Source organism: Pongo abelii, chromosome 4, assembly GCF_028885655.2.
Source record: "Pongo abelii isolate AG06213 chromosome 4, NHGRI_mPonAbe1-v2.0_pri, whole genome shotgun sequence".
NCBI lineage: Eukaryota > Metazoa > Chordata > Mammalia > Primates > Hominidae > Pongo > Pongo abelii.
The window spans coordinates 62,136,934-62,150,075 of NC_071989.2; the positions used below are offsets into that span (position 1 = coordinate 62,136,934).

Here is a 13,142-nt window from a genome sequence, read left to right on the forward strand (position 1 = left end):
TATACCCTTTGTTGAGTGTCCTTTGGTATCAAGAACGTCATACATATTCTGCGAAATACATTAATGTTCAATTAAGATTAATGCCAACTTTGAACACTATCTTGGAAGTATTGTTATTTCTATAACCTGCTAGAACACTTTCTTAGTAATTTCTTCTTCCCAGAATACACAAGCTCTGTATTTTGGGGTGAGTATTGGAACAGTGTGTGTTTGTTTTTGTGTTTGTAGGCATGTGTGTACATACGTGCCTTCTTGTGTTTGAAAACTTGATTTGAAATTACTGACAGTAATAAAATTTTTAAAATTGAATGTTCCAGGTACTGTTCAAGGAGGAGACAACTTTCAGATGGAAATGTCACAAGTAGGATTCAGCGCAGATTACTCTTCTCAAAATGTGTGTATATCAGATAGCTTCAAGCCATGTTGTCATTTGGCATAACACTTCCAGACACAGTAGCCTTATACATAAAATGGGAAGACAGCCATCTAGGGATCAGCCCTTCTGATTCCTAGTCACGGTCATTTAGTTTCTTTGTGCTGCTGATTTACCTCTAAAATTTGAAGGTTAATAATGTCTTCCCTTCCCTGTTTCACAGGGATCTTATATGGGGGAAAACTGATAGTATACCAGAAAGTCTTTGAGTACTCCAGGGCACAGACTGTGTATTAACTTAAGGTATTATTCCTGCAGGAATTTTCTTTGAATCAATTAACTACTGGAAATGTTTGTTAAAAACATGTACTCTTGTCATCACCGTCATGGTCGAATTCTGAGTTGTCATAGTATCTTTTTCTAATAGCAGACAGAAAAGAGTTGAAAAAATAAGGAGGTAGGAAAAATGTGAGATGGAATTGGAGTACAACACTGTCTTTTCAGCTCAGGGAAGTCTATTTCTATCTCTCAGAAACATCCACCTCCTGGGCCCCGATTCTAATTTGAGTCAGGAGGTGAGAGAGATAGTGAAAGGAGGGGGAAAAAAAAGAAAGAGATCCTGGGAAATATTTAAGGAACAATAGGAAGTCAGAGGATTTGATCAGCAGGTCAGAGGACCAAGAACAGCTTGTTTTCTGTCTGGAATCAAAGAAACTGACTTTTTCTGGACCATCAATCCTTAGAGATACTCATAGAAGTTATGGATCTTTCCCTCAGAAAAAATGTAAATGAATCTATGCACAGAGAATTTTGCACACAATCCCATGAGGTTTTTGTACATACGCTGAAGTCCTTTCATGCACCCCAAATCCAGAGTCCCTCAATTTACTACAGTCATTCACATAACTTCATGGTCTCTTATCCTCAAAGTAGAACACATCTTTTCCTTACTTGCTATTTTTCATGGCTTGTATTTTTTAGTCCAACATCTTATCTTTGGTATGTTCTAAGATAGAAGAACAAAAAATTAAAAATAGTGTATCTCATCCTCACCAAATCTGCCTCCTTTGATGATTTATAGCTTTGACTGTTTAGATTGGGTTTCAAGTCAATCCAGAGTAGGCTTCCTCCTTTGCCCTCCCCACAGGGCTGACAAATGGTTATTTTCCTTCCAATAGATTGAATGTCACAGCTAAAGGTGTCTCTTGTAGCTGTGCTATTATCAAATAGATGGAATATAGGAATATACTGGAACATTTGAGAAGGGGTCAGGAAGAGAGAGGAAGAAAGCTGAAAGTAGAATAGGTCAGAAGAGGGCCTCCCGAGCCATGTCTGGGATAGCAGCATCTCCGTCTCTCCTGTGTCAGTACTTCCTGTTTCTCAAGCATGTCTCATATCCGGCTGTGAGCTTTCCTTATAAATATGTGGAGTGAGAGACTCACTTCTGACTCCTTTCTAAAGTTCATAAGGGTTTACCATTGGCAAATATATGCCTTTGAACGGGAAATTTGAAGATGGCTATGTACCTGTCCTGTACTACAGGGTATTACAAAGGTTTGTCTGTATAACATGTCATACTAAATAAAGTCCAAAATAACACAGCCAATGGGAAGGCTTGTTCTCTAGCACAAATATATTAAGACAATTCTAAGATATATCAATATATGTTCATATATATTTCATCATTTTTAATAAATCTAAACAATTTATTTCAATGTTTTGCCTACCCTGCATTCTTATGTTTTAAGGGTAATTTGTTTCAATGATCTTCATTTTTCAATTATTTTAGGATATTCTGATGCTGGGTGCAGTGGGAGCTTTTGGCTGGAGTGGGACCATTGTCCAGAAGACATCTCATGGCCATTTGATCTTTCCTAAACAAGCCTTTGACCAAATTCTGCAGGACAGAAATCACAGTTCATATTTAGGTAAGGCATAGTAATAATTGGCTCAGCAAACTTAAGTTCCCTTGCTTTAAACCAGCTCTTTGTTGAATCTCAGGGTGAGTTCAGCAAAATCCTTGAACTGTCATCTAATTATCATATTTATTACACATATATATGTTGTCTCTTTGCCAGTCGGGCCTTAAGGCATAACTGCTTATTGGAATACTATATTATACTCACTAGTTTCTTCTGGCTGGTCAAGTGGTTGTAATTCCTGGAACATGATTGTGTTCCTCCAAAATGGAAATAGTTCCCAAAAGTCAATACAGTAAGTGATAGTCTTATAGTATTTTAGAGCTCTTAGTCTTCTTGTTCTTATAATAAGCAGCCACTGATTTTGCAGACTTACTATGGGACAGTTCCTGAGCTGGCTAGTCTATCTACATAAACATTTAAATCTTTCCAACAAGTCTTTCAGGGATGTTTTGCCTTTGAGAGATAGCAAGATTAACAACTTGTCTAACGTTCAACAACCTAGTAAGTGGCAAATCCAGAATTTGAACCTCAGACTGTTTCCAAGACCTGTGTTCTTTCTACTGTGCAACACCACCTTTTAAATACATTTATTCATTCGTTCAAGAAATATTCGTTGAATGCCAGGTTCATAGGTGGCTGATGAGGACAGCGTGGAATCTAGAGGCAGTTTTATAGGTAGAAGTCCCACCTACACAGGGAAGTGCTGCAAGTCACAGGACAGGAGCAATTCATCTTAGAAAAAGGAAGACATGTCCTCAGTGATGTATTCAGGAGCACTAGAAACTTTGCATCACATCTGACACAAAAGGATCTCTGGTCACCTTTACTCACTTCTTTTAACCTTATTTTGCTCAGATATTCAATGGTAATCACTCTGTTGCTCCTTCCCTTTTAGGTTACTCTGTGGCTGCAATTTCTACTGGAGAAAGCACCCACTTTGTTGCTGGCGCTCCTCGGGCAAATTATACTGGCCAGATAGTCCTATATAGTGTGAATGAGAATGGCAATATCACGGTTATTCAGGCTCACCAAGGTGACCAGGTAAATCTCACTGTTTAGCAGGTGAAATTAATTTTATGGGCAACTGGGCAGATGGGGAGTCAGGTGAGCAGAAATGGAAAACAACATGGCCTGAGTGCCTACTCTGTGATTGGCTCTGTAATTTGAGTTTACTTAGTGTATTCCTTAAATCGTCACAACAATACCAAGAAGACAGCCCTCCCTTTTGACAACTTACTGGGAATTTAGCTAGCTTTCTAAGGTCACACAGCGTCCACTGATTGAGCTGTCATTAAAACTCAGTCCTTTCTGGACTCAGAGGCTGTCCTGTTTGATTACATCCCCTTCATGTTTTTGACTCCCTGGATCAATAATGCATGGACATTATTTAGTTGTGATGGCAGGCACCTAATCACAGCTTTGTAGGTAAGCACACACTAGGAACAAGGATTTGGAGAGTAAACAATGAGTAGAAGGGAGGCATAGCATTATAAGGACTGAACTTTTACATCTGGACCTGTCAGAATCTCATGTTCGTTTTGAAGATTCTAAAAGTAAAACAATTATCTTCTCTGCCACTTTCAGCTGATGGTGACAGTTTGGTAGTCAGACCCTATGATGAATCCCAGATATAGCTCACTACAGCAAAGGTCTGTTGCTAGAGCAAAGGCCAGCTGATTGCTTCCTGTTTCCTTACTAAACAGTTTTGACCCAGGGGCTTGACACATATTTAAAATGAGCATCACTAATCCCTGACAACCAACAAAAAGTGGTTTCCTTCTTTAAGCTGGAGAAACTTACAAAGATTTCTCTTCTCTGAGATTAAGTGTGATCCTGCTGTTCCTATGGATTTTCTAGGAGTAAGAAGATCCGAGTTCTTGACTTCCATGACCACAAATTAGCTATGGTCACATACTTTTCTCTCTTTTTTAATATTTTAAAGAGGTTCTTTTCTAATTTAGAAAATAACAGTGACTGTTATGGAAGGAATCATTTCTTAGTCATTTCTAAATCCTTAAAAAGTGTTCACATAGGCATGCATTGAACATTGTTGAATGAAATGGGATGAAGGTTCAAAGTCTCAGCTTTTCTTATTTTAATTTATCTCCACCTAGTCCTCCTGTCCCAATCTATCCAGCAACTACTTACCTGTCTCATATCATGCCATGTACACTTACATCATCATATGTGCTTTCCCACTTCCCTCTGCCTAGAAAACTCCATGTCCTTCTTACTTTGCAATTTGAATAATATTTTAACTTTCTAAGCCTTCCTGACTCTCCTGCTTTCTGATCACTCAGCCTTTGGGACTTGCCTCTATTACACTTTATTTTACTATAGAAACTTAATTATTTATTCTCCCTGCCTCTACCCCTCCTGCCTTTTGCTACGACAAACCTCACATACCTACAGAAGGTTTGCCTTATAAGTATGTCTTTGACCCCCAGGCATCAGAAACACCTGGAATGCTAATTTAAATTGCTGTGTTCTGGATCACATCCTAGACATTACATCAGAATCTCTAGAAATGGGTCTCAGGGATCTGTATTTCAAAGGCATTTTCTTGGAGATTCTTGTGCACACTAAGATTTAAGAACCAGGTGTTAGATGGTGTTAGAACCTGAGGGAAGGGACTATGCTGTCTGTCTTCATGTTCCAAGCACTTTGCAAATAGTAAACACTCAATTTTTATGTATTGAATGAGCAAGTAAATGTTCAGTGTAATATTAGAAGTATATGAATCCTAGGAATTCTAAGTTTAAAATGTTTTATTACTCCAGATTGGCTCCTATTTTGGTAGTGTGCTGTGTTCAATTGATGTGGATAAAGACACCATTACAGACGTGCTCTTGGTAGGTGCACCAATGTACATGAATGACCTAAAGAAAGAGGAAGGAAGAGTCTACCTGTTTACTATCAAAAAGGTAAAAAAAAAAATTAAACTTATAGTTTAATTTGCTTTAGTACTGGTAATTTAACTTGCATTTGGAAAGAAAAATTTATTATTATTGAATGATAATTTGCACAGATAGTGTAGTTTACATTTCATCATTTTTGAGGATGTCCCCATTAAGTTATGATTTTAAAAATCACATTAAAAGGAAAAACTAGAGTTGAATGTGTAATGTACTGCCATTTTCCATGAGAGGTCTTTGAATATATAGTCTCTTATGCAAATAAAGCCATTATAAGTGCACATCGTTTATTGAAGTATGCACACACACAAACATTTGTGTATTTCTCTAGTATCACATGTAATTTTTTGCTATAAAGACAACAATAACAGGGCAATGCTTTCTTGTTATCAGTTGACAGTGAAAAACACAAGTTGTACCAAGCACTTTGTAAATTCGTTGTGATCTCAGATGCTTCCTACATTAGTCTGTCAGGAAGTGTCATTGCTTAGTGTAACATTTAGGCATGTATCCAACTCTTGAAGTTTCAAGTCCTTCCACAAAAAAACACCATACGTTAACATGGCAAAGCATAATTTTTCCAATTTGTTGACTGAACCCTCTAAATCCATGTATATAAGTATAGTGAACTCCATGAAATAAAAAAAGAAAACCAAATTAAAGGCACAGATTGACATAGAAAATTATATGCTCCTTAGTATATAAGAAAAAGAGAAGCTGATGTTAAAGTAGTAAATATTATGTTTAAGTATTGTGATATTTTGTACTACCTGATTTATTGATATTTATGTAAAAATTAATCTTTTAACAGAAGTAATTAATTAAAACAATTCTAAAGCAATTATACATATAAATAATGTGTAATTGAGTATCAACAAAGGCTGGACCTAGTTACTTGTTGAAAAACTGACAAATCCCCTGTTCTTTAAATATTTCTTATTTGTGAGATAAACTGAATTATCATTAATTGTTAAAAATGAACAGATCTTTTAATACCATGTCAAACTCAGTAAAAATTTTTATAAGATTATAATAGAAGAGAAAGAATCAACACTGACCCAGTTTCATGGTTGAGAAACATTGCTTTCTTGCGAAGTCATGAAATATTTCCATACTTGATCATAAAATCTAAGAAAAAAACCATGTTTTACAAGATAACGTCTTTTCCTTTGCACAGAATTATTTAGTGTTTTTAACAATGGAGATATTAACAATCTCATTTTCTACTTCCTGTACCACTATAATTATGTCACTATTTGGTAATTTTTACAGAAAGCCTAAATTAAGATATTGTGTTTATTTTGTTCTGTGTCTGCTTTAATTTCATTCAAGATATTAGTAATTTTCACCAGAAAAATTTTAAATCAAAAGGTTGGAAATAGGTGAAGATCGTATTATTGAGAGGAAAATGAGACCAAGAAATGGATACTGTTCAGCTACAGTAAAGAGAATTATCTCCTTTCACCTTGGTTTATGAGCAGATGTTTATGACCTGACTGAAATTCTTATTTATAATTCTGATCATAAATAGTTCAGGTTTAAAATTCTATCCATTTTTAACGTTAAAAAATTAGTTTGGTCATCAATTGCTCTGAATTTTATTTTCTTTTTTATTTTATCATATTTCTTTCACTTTTTTAAATAGATGGGGTCTTGCTCTGTCACCCAGGCTGTAGTGCAGTGGTGTGATCATAGCTCACTGCAGCCTCTAATTCCTGGGCTCAAGTGATCCTCCCACTTCAGCCTCCTGAGAGCTAGGACTACAGGTGTGTGCCACCACTCCTGGCTAACTTTTCACAAAAATGTTTTATAGAGACAAGGTCTCACTATTGCTCAAGCGGGTCTCAAATACCTGGCTTCAAGTAGTCCTTCTGCCTCAGTCTCTGGAGTCTTTGGATTACAGGCATGAGCCACCACACCCAGCTGCTCTGAATTTTAATTATACAAGTTGTAAGGTTTGCTTTAATCATGCTTTTGTTTCCCTTTTGCAAGGGCATTTTGGGTCAGCACCAATTTCTTGAAGGCCCCGAGGGCATTGAAAACACTCGATTTGGTTCAGCAATTGCGGCTCTTTCAGACATCAACATGGATGGCTTTAATGATGTGATTGTTGGTTCACCACTAGAAAATCAGAATTCTGGAGCTGTATACATTTACAATGGTCATCAGGGCACTATCCGCACAAAGTATTCCCAGGTAATCCATGAGCTGTATGGTGATGTATGTATTTGTGGGTCTTATCATATTAGACATAGAAAGCGTCATGTAAACCATGCAGTCCGTCCCTCTTATGTTGTAACTTCATTCTTTCACTCAACAAATATTAAGTGAGCCTCTACTGTGTGCCCAAGCACTGTTCTAGACTCTGGGGATGCTATAAGAACAAGACAGACACAATTCTGATCTTTGTGTGCCTTATATTATATTGGAGGAGACAAATAAAAAAAAAGAAGTAGATAAGATAAAGTGTTCCAGATAGTAATAAAGGAATTTTTTAAAAAACAAATGAAACTAAAATAGGAAATAAAATTTCAGCAATAGGAGTATCAGGTGGTTGAAGGGGTGAGTAATGAGGCCTCACTGAGCAGCCAATTTTGGAGTAAGACTGGAAGGAAAAGAACTAGGAAATTAACCCTGTACCTGAACTTGCATCAATTTGCTCCAAGTCCACTGATCTTTTCACTAGTTTATGATTTTTTATTAAAGATTTATGCTGTCCCTTTGATGAAAATGTGGCTGTAAGAGTGATGCAGAGATCAGATAGTAAGATGTGATTAAAAAACTAATCTTTAGAATTTGTAGAGAATAAACACAATCTGGAAAATTACTATATAGAAAATACAATAATGAAATTCAGAGGCTGCCATTTTCTGGTTCAGCTGTTGTGTACTATAATTTCATGTCAAACCTGCTCTTTTAGAAAATCCTGGGATCCGATGGAGCCTTTAGGAGCCATCTCCAGTACTTTGGGAGGTCCTTGGATGGCTATGGAGATTTAAATGGGGATTCCATCACCGATGTGTCCATTGGTGCCTTTGGACAAGTGGTTCAACTCTGGTGAGTCAGGAAGAGCCAGACACAAACTAACTAAAAATTACCTGCTAAGAAAGCAGAACAGATGTCTGTACTGGTATTATAGAAATGCCACGTGCATTCTGTAAGACTATAGGGAATCGATGTATCATAGTTTGCACAAAGGAATAAATGTGTTTTTCCAAGTAGGAAAAATAGATATATTTGCTTACCATTAGAAATATAGTTCTCTCCTCATATGGTGAGTAAAACAGTACATAGAAAACATAAAGTTCTGGAAATGGTATCCAGGCTATTTCTGAATGTTATCTTCCTATAAATAGCCTTATCTCAGCGTACAGAAGGGAAGCCTCATGAGAGTGCATTCAAAAATACTGAAAATTCAGACCACACAAGTAAAGTGTAACTTCTCTGTGACCGAATGGTATATTTTAAAATGATTAGTCATAAACAATAAGCCATTATTTAGGTTTCGCTGACCTCTCATTGACCTCCACAGGAGTTGAAGATTCAGAGAGAACAGTATAAAGATCATGTGATTCAAGGTCAAAAATAAGTATATTGGGCTGGCAAGGGAATAGAATCAGAAAGAAGTTGATTATTCAGTCAAGAATCTCCATTCATTTATCTCTGTCAAAAAATGTGCTTTAAATGTCCAAATATTTGAAGAACAGAAAAATAATATTCATTGATTATTTTTTTATTTCTGAGTTTAATGATACCATTTACAAATCTCACTTGTGCTTTTAAAGAATGAAGTACATTATTTTTATTGCAGAATGAAACTTTTACGTGGAAAAAATAAAACTCAAGAATCATACTTAAGACTTTAAAAAACAAGAAAATATATTTACTGAATAAATCAGTTAAAATCATTTCAGAGTAGCATATCAAGAGTAAATGCACATATCCCAGAACCTAAAGTATAATAAATAACTAATATGTTAAATGTGTATTGTGTTAGTGATGCAGTCACAAATTTAAAAAAAAAAAATTATCTCTGTCTGCCATCTTAGAGCTTTCAAATACAAACTACTGCTAAAGTGCTTTGATAGAGAGTAGAGAGAAAAATTCAGTAATGCTGGTACTGGGTCCTCTATGATAAAGGATATAATACGTGTGCTCAGTAATAACATCCATCCATCTGTTACTCTTTATGTCTTTTAGGTCACAAAGTATTGCTGATGTAGCTATAGAAGCTTCATTCACACCAGAAAAAATCACTTTGGTCAACAAGAATGCTCAGATAATTCTCAAACTCTGCTTCAGTGCAAAGTTCAGACCTACTAAGCAAAACAATCAAGTGGGTGCGTAGATCTGAAATAATCTGTATAGAAATTGGTTGGTTTACAGAGTTTTAGTCCTGAATATAACATATTTTAGTTTGTAGGCCAAGAGAAATAAGGGTCTTTAGTTACAGACACTTAAGTTTCCTTACACTGGAGATGCCAGAGAATGGTTCACTAGTCATGGAAGATTTGTTTAGATCTTCCTTCCACATCTCTAGAAGGTTCTGCTGCAGAAAGTTGTCATCTCTATGACATAACGAAGGGCCCTCCTGCTTCCATCCGTTGAGTTTCTCTTACCTCCATTTCTCTTACTTAAAACCTTGAGCATACACAGATTATGCTGAACTGCCACTCAAGTGACTATATCATGTTGGCTATGCCATGATCTATATAGGACAGGTTCAGTAAAAGTATCAAGTATTTTTCCTGTTGTTGAGGAATTAATAAACATGAAATAATGAAAGAAAACATGAAAAGCAATATATAACTTTTACCCAGTGTTTTAAATGTTCTAAATAATACAGAGAAATGAGTAAAAGTCTGAATTATGTCTCATCAGATGGGGAAGGGTAAGGAAATCATTGTGGGCAAGCATCAGCAGGAATTGTTGTCTTTTCTTTTGGGCTGGCCAAGCTGTCTTTCAAGGCCTGGCAAAGGTCCTGCCTCCTCTTCAAAGCTTTTTCTGAGCACACTATCTCACCTTCATCTCTCCTGCCCCAATTATCTCACCATGCTCAATACATAGCTTGCAATTTAACACTTGATTCAAAGCTACCTTCTTTCATTAACTGCTGCTTCATGGGTCCCAATTCCCCTTCCATCAGAATTTGGCTTTAAACTTCAGAACCTGTAATTCCTATAGGAATTCAATTAAGTGACAAATATATTAACTTAAAGCTGAAAATACAGAAGCAGGTTATTTGCCATAATTCATACCAAGATACAAATAAGATGAGAACACAAAGCAAAATTAGATTCAAATCTTAACATGCTTTCCATATTTTCCTACTTTTCATATCCATTTGGAAGTTTTCCATGCAGATGTTCAAAGATTGACCCAATTTTGAGTAGCATATGTCACTTGACCTGCCATGTAGCACATCTAACTGAGCACACATGATAGTTAAGTCAAAAAACGTTGCTGTATAAACATTGTGGCTAGTCTGCCTAATAGATTAACTTGGGAAATATATTATTTGGCAGAAACAGCAAACTGGTCAGCTCTTCTGGCCCCGAAGCATAGATGTGTCTCATGTATCTTCCCTTTTTGACTATACTTCAACCCTTATGGTGATGCACACTCAAAAATTCTACTTTCAGAGAATTTCCTTCCCATCCACAGGCTGCCGAGGGTTTCTGGCCTTTCTTACTATTGGGCATCTTTCCCCTTAAATCTTTTTTCCTGATGCCTTCAGGTCCACACAGACAAGCCAAGTGAAATGATTGTGAGCTCATTTGTCACTTCATTGCTTGGCAATAATAGTATGTAAGACATGAATCCCATCTTCATAACTGTGGAAAGTGAATTTATAAAGCATATGGTTTCTATCATTTATTGCATCAGGTGCACACTTCACTTTAAGATTAATAACATAGCGTATGAAGCGATGTATCATTTTTATAAAGCTGCTTGAAAAAAAAAGGAAAAGCATTATAATGTGGACTAACTTTGTCCCAACTGCACTCACCTCCTTGCCATTGTTTTTCCTTTACATCATCTTCACAACTTATTTTTAGTTTATTTAATTCTTTAATATTTTATCTATCTTTGTTTGCATTGTAAAGTCACTGGAGCAAGAAAAATTGTACAACATATATGATAGATTTTTTTCAAGGTAACATGTAGAATTCATGTTTTGGTAAGTATATACAACCTTTAAAATATTGAAAATAGTAAAGTAAGATAGAATAACCCCAAATAAGGCAATAAGGCAGCTGATGCTGTGAATGGCACCAGGTGTTCTCTCTCAATTTTGGACACACGGCCAGTGGACTTTAGTTGAAGGTGATAATTCTGATAGTTTAGACATCAGTTACTGACATCAGTGATTGTCACATAATTTTTTTTCATGAGTTGGTATTAGGAAACAGAGGTTCAAAGAGGGTAAGTAAATTGCCCCAAGTCACAGAGCTCATAAACAGCAGAATTAGGATTCAAACCAAGTCTGCCTGATTGAGACTTTATTGCTGCAGTGTTGCGTGCATTTCCCTATGTGAGCATCTAGAATAGGTCAAGCACTGTCCATGTTCCCTTAGAGTATCTCAGTTAATCTTCACAATAACAATTAATTCTTACAACTGGATGGAAGCAGAAAGAACATGAGCTCTTATTTCAAAAATACCCAACTTTTACTTTGGACTAGCCATGTGAACTTAGGTGAATTATTTTACATCACTTATTCTAGTACATTATTTGAAAAATAAGAAAATAAAATTCACTTTCCAGATTCATTGTAAAATTTGTATGGCATACATGAGAATGTGTCCAATTGCAGGCTCTCAGCAACTGTTCCTTTCCATTCTGTGTCTCCGTGTTATGAGTAATGAAACCCGTGCTTGTGGGAGTGAGCTATTTGCCCAGGTTCATCACAGTAGGTTTCCTGGCGGCAAGTCTAGTTTCCTTTCCACTGCTCCCAGCCACATTTCTCTGAATCACATTTCTTTGTATGCACAGTCACCTACATCACATCAGAGCTAGAAAGACAAATGCTTTGTGGTGCTAGCTATGATTCACAAGCCACCAGTGTGAAGACTATTTCCATATTTTCTTGATGTGAGATACTTTGTCCAAGAAGACACAATAAAGCAAAGATGCTTTTTCCTATAAGTTGATTTGAAATAACATTTCTTTATGATTTTTTTTATCATAGCCATTGTATATAACATCACACTTGATGCAGATGGATTTTCATCCAGAGTAACATCCAGGGGGTTATTTAAAGAAAACAATGAAAGGTGCCTGCAGAAGAATATGGTAGTAAATGAAGCACAGAGTTGCCCCGAGCACATCATTTATATACAGGTAAGGCCTCAGGAACATCCCTTTTCACTTTATTTCTTCCTAAAGACAAATGAGTGGTAAAAGTCAAAAATGGAAGCTTATGAGTTAGAAAATGCTCACCTTTCTAATGGATGCCTTTCTTATGTAATTCCATAAATAAGAAGCATATTACTTTATGCTAATATTTATGGTCACAATCTATTATATAAGTCAGCAGCATCAAATTTCATTTGGAATTGCAGTGAAAGGGCTAAAAATACAATTCTTAAAGAAATCATAGATACAGTGTTTTCTTAAATGTTTAACAGAAAGAACTTTCCATTGGCAATAAATGTTATTTTGATATTTTCCTATCAGGGAAAAATCTTATTTATTGTTCACCTACTGAAAAATAACTCCAATTGTGGTTTCTACTATTAGACTTAAGTTAACATAGATGAAATATAGTAGATTATGAGATAACAATTATTTGTTCTAATTGTATGCTGTAATTACTGTATTTAACATGGATTTTGAAAATTTCCCAAGAAAGAAAAATGCTTTTCAGGAGAAAACTTCCAGCCAGAAATTTATTTTATAAATGATGTGAATATTTCCACCTTGGAAACC

At 35.9% G+C, this 13,142-nt stretch overlaps 1 protein-coding gene across 1 annotated transcript in view; it reads left to right on the plus strand.

Moving 5' to 3' along the window:
* Positions 1–13,142, plus strand: part of ITGA2 (integrin, alpha 2 (CD49B, alpha 2 subunit of VLA-2 receptor)) — a gene marked incomplete at its 5' end in the record, with an annotated part of 111,168 nt that overhangs the window by 76,823 nt on the left and 21,203 nt on the right. The window contains 8 exon segments of the mRNA NM_001133288.1: positions 318–394; positions 2,163–2,301; positions 3,191–3,336; positions 5,076–5,219; positions 7,203–7,406; positions 8,131–8,267; positions 9,411–9,550; positions 12,403–12,554.